Source organism: Hippopotamus amphibius, chromosome 3, assembly GCF_030028045.1.
Source record: "Hippopotamus amphibius kiboko isolate mHipAmp2 chromosome 3, mHipAmp2.hap2, whole genome shotgun sequence".
NCBI classification, from domain to species: domain Eukaryota; kingdom Metazoa; phylum Chordata; class Mammalia; order Artiodactyla; family Hippopotamidae; genus Hippopotamus; species Hippopotamus amphibius.
In genome coordinates this window covers 107,225,310-107,230,078 of record NC_080188.1, presented here as the reverse complement: position 1 = coordinate 107,230,078, position 4,769 = coordinate 107,225,310, and the positions used below count along the sequence as shown (strand labels likewise).

Sequence of the window (4,769 nt, the reverse complement as noted above, 5' to 3'; positions counted from 1 at the left end):
AACATTAAAATTTGAAAAAATTGAGTAAAAATGTCAGATTTTCTTATTAGACAAAAACAGTGTGGATGGGCCTTGTTTGACAGGTGGTAAAGTAATGTAATATAAAAAGCATTAAAATAAGAGCCAGATTCAGTCTTAGATCACTTATGAAATCTGATTTGGCAACTTAGTATCCTCATGTAAATTAAAAAGAGTTGAATTTTACATTGCTTGGAATCTAAAAATCAGAAAAAGAATGAGGAAAGAAATTACCTCTCAGATGTCTTGCTACTCATTTGATGCCTTGGAAAACTTTTGTGGAAGGAAGACAAAACTATCTTAGAGATTATAAACAGAAATTTACTTAAACCATTTTACATGAAAAAACATTTATATTTAGGTTGCTGATTTCAGTGACTGATGACAAACACTGACTCAGGAATGGGATGGGTCAGAGCATCTGCAGAACCTCTGCTGTGGGTCTTGTATCACATGGCTACTCCAAGTGTTTAAAAATAGCAACTGACATCTTGGATTTTAGGAACCCCCTGCCCATCTACTCTTTATTTTTGTAAAGACCTCATCACTTTCTATCATACTATATAATTTATTACTTATTTTTATTATTTTTATCACCCTCTTTCATATAATGTAAACTATGCGGCAGGAAATTATTTTTTCTTTTGTTTATTGATGTATAATTAGTGTCTAGAGCAGCCTGATGTAGCAGTTCAGTAAATGACTGTTGAATAAATGAGTAAATGAGATATCTCCTCATATTAAAATTTAAAACAATCTTTAACACTAACACAATAGTTTTGATTTTTCAAATCAAAACTACAGTGAGGTATCACCTCACACCAGTCAGAATGGCCATTGTCAAAAAGTCTACAAATAATAAATGCTGGAGAGAGTGTGAAGAAAAGGGAACCCTCCTACACTGTTGATAGGAATGTAAATTGGTGAAGCCACTATGGAGAATAGTATGGAGGTTCCTTAAAAAACTAAAAATTGAGCTACTGTATGATCCCACAATCCCACTCGTGGGCATATATCTGGAGAAAACCATGATTCAAAAAGATATATGTACTCAAATGTTCATTGCAGCACTATTTACAATAGCCAAGACATGGAGGCAACCTAAATGTCCATCACCAACTGAATGGATAAAAATATGTGATACACACACACATACACACAATGGAATACTTATTCAGCCATAAAAAAGAATGAAATAATGTTATTTGCAGCAACATGGATGGACCTAGAGATGATCATACTAAGTGAAGTAAGTCAGACAGAGAAAGGTAAATATTACATGATAACACTTATATGTGGAATCTAAAAAAAAATGATACAAATGAACTTATTTACAAAACAGAAACAGACTCACAGACATAGAAAACAAACTTATGGTTACCAAAGGGGAAAGGTAGAAGGGGAGAGATAAATTAGGAATGTAGGAGTAAAATATACAAACTACTATATATATATATAAAAAATAGATAAACAAGGACTTGTATAGCACATGAAACTATGCTCAGCATTTTGTAATAACTTAATAACTTATATGGGAAAAGACTCTGAAAAAGTATATATATATACATATATACATATATATATCTGAATCACTTTGCTGTACACCTGAAATTAACACAACTTTGTAAATCAACTATACTTCAATAATAAATGAATGAATGAATGAATGAATAAATAAATAATAGAAAGAAAAGCATTAACATAGTAATTTTTAATTTTGGCAAAGAAATATAATTATTGATGATATTAGCCCTTTGATATTTACAATACCTATAATTCATGCTTTGATATAACACAGACCAGAGTAGTTGTAGTTAATTTTCCTGAAGCAATTCCTGTATTCCCCTGCTAATGATATTTAACCACTTCTCTCCAAACTGCTCCTCTTCTCACAGCAAAGTGCTCTCTATCTTTTGTCTTTATACTGTACTAGAAACCTAATGTATTTAAATTAAAGTCATTAATATATTTTCTTTTTTATAGTCATCAGAGATAATTGGAACTGCCAAGCAGAGCTTGTAGTTATTATACCATTTCTAATTTCTCACACTGACTAATATTTTAGCTACACTGCAAGGAAACAATTTTATTTAGATGTGTAACTTTATTAGAGGTAAATGAATGATTTAACTTACTGATGTTGAAATATTTATTCTACTTAGGGAAACCCTGTATAAACTTATTGAATATTTGAGTCTCAGAGAACCTTGTTGGAAACTTCAGTTTAACATATTTAAAGCCATAACTGCACTTATTTTTCACTTTGAAACTTCAATGACCAGTCGAATTATTCTCTAGGAATCATTATGCTTTTGGAGTCAAAATTCACTTGGTATTACCACATAGAGTTGTGTGTAATTTTTACATAATTAGTGATTTTATCTAGAGAAATGTTATCCCTCCAACTTGGTTGTAAAGAGGTTTGAGGACATCTTTCTATGCCCTATCAGTTGACTCCAGATATAAGTAGGTTCTCAGTACTTACATGATGACTGAATTGATGGTGTTGATTCATTAAAGGATTGTTGATTAATCAGTGTATCTCAAAACTCATATTAAAATAAATTCTGGCTCATTGGATATTAAATATAAAAGGCATAGAAATATTATGAGAGAATAAAGATGACATCTCTCAAATCAAATTAATTGACTAAAATGGTAACAGGAATGTAAAATTGATAGATTTTTATTGGATAAAATTGAAAAAGACAAAAAAAGAGCCCAAAACTTAAATATATCAAAATGTAGCTGACAAAAGATATATATAACTTCAAAATAGATGAAATATAAGAAATTAAATATACAAAAATATTATACTCTATTACGAATCAAAAAATATATCATAATTTTAATTCTGTTAACTCAGCAAATATAATAATGCACCAAGTTAGATTTTTGTTTGTAATTTATGCCTTATTGCTATAGTTTTAGAAACAATAGAAAATGATCCAATTTGTACGTAGATAGAAATACTGGTCTTCAAACCAAGAAATGTGTTTGCTCGAGAGAGAATCTTTAAATATACTATTTCTAAATTATAGAAGGATATGATTTGTCAGTAATTGAGGCACATAATATGTACACATATATCATATGCATATACATATGCTTAATAATGTATTTATTAGAATCTCTGTCATATGAAGAAAGAACTTCAAGACATTGAAATGACCTAATCAAGATTATAAAACAAATTCACTAGTTCTCAGACTTGGCAAGAGAAAACAATCACTTGAGGGTTTTCCCTACCCCCAAAAAAATGTTTGTTCTACATAGGAAGAACTTGAATCAATGCCCATGGCTAAAGCATGGTCAATATTAAAAAAAAAGTTTCCGAAGTGAGTATAACGCATGAAAACTGTGAGAAACACAGTCATACATGCTGATGAAAGTAGAACTCTAAAAGTTGTAATTCCATGTCCAAATACACGGCTATTACCAAGTTACCATTTCCTCAACTTGCTTTGCAGATGAACCACTTCTCAGCTGTCTGTTCACTGTAACCATACAGGTGAATAGCAGTGTGAATGAGTTCATTCTGTTTCGACTGACACAGGACCTACTAAAGGAGAAAGTAGTATTTGTGATCTTCTTGTTCCTATGTGTCACAACTCTGTTGGCAAACTTCCAAATTGTGAAGACCATAAGGTATAGCCAGACATTTGGGAGCCTCACATACTTCTTCCTTTTCTACTTATCCTTTGCTGATGCCTGTTTTTCAACAACCACTGCCCCTAAGTTGATTGTAGATTCTGTATCTGACAAGAAAGTCATCTCCTACAACAAGTGCATGACCCAGGTCTTTGCAGTTCACTTCTTTGGGTGCATGGAGACCTTGTTGCTCATCCTCATGTCTTTTGATCACTACATGGCCATTGATAAGCCTCTGCAATACACAACCATCATGAGCCAGCGTGTCTGCAGTGCATTGGTGAAGCTGACCTGGGTGGGGTCTTGTATCCACTCTTCAGCACAGATTCTCTTGGCTTTGAGATTACCCTTCTGTGACCCCAAGGCTATTGACCATTATTTCTGTGATATGCAACCTTTGTTGAAACTTGCCTGCATGAACACATATGTCATGAATCTACTCATAGTGTTTAACAGTGGGGCCATATGCATGGTGAGTTTCATATTGCTGCTACTCTCCTATGTTTCCATCTTATGTTCTCTGAGTAATCATAGTGCAGAAGGAAGAAGGAAGGCCCTTTCTACCTGCACCTCCCACATTATCGTTATCACCCTATTCTTCGTACCTTGTATATTCACATACACTCACCCTCTAACTGTATTTCCAGTGGACAAGATGGTGGCTGTTTTACACTATTGGGACACCTTTGCTCAACCTTCTGATTTACACTCTGAGGAATGCAGAAGTCAGACATGCCATGAGAAAGTTATGGTGCAACAAACTCTGACTCAAGGAAGCAAAGAGCAGAAGATGCCAATTGCTAATTCTGTCACTGTTTAAATAAAATGAGTGGTGAAAGCAGGGAGGGTTGGGGAGGAATGAATTGGGAGATTGGGATTGCCATATATACATTACTAATAAGAAAAAAATACCAAATTTTATGCTCTGAATATATGCAGTTTATTGTATGTTAACTGTATCTCAATAAAAATTCTTAAAAAATAAATAAATAAATAAAATGAGACTGATGAAAAAGAGAAAATGTTCTCATTCCAGTGTGGACAATATAATCCTCTTCCAGTAGGATGTTTGAGGAAATAGACAGAATGTATAGAGCACA

The 4,769-nt window shown here is 32.9% G+C and overlaps 1 pseudogene; it reads left to right on the top strand.

Annotated features, from left to right (window-relative positions):
* The first annotated feature begins 3,326 nt into the window (after positions 1-3,326).
* On the top strand, positions 3,327-4,436 carry LOC130848562 (olfactory receptor 4C11-like; annotated as a pseudogene).
* Positions 4,437-4,769: the final 333 nt, after the last annotated feature.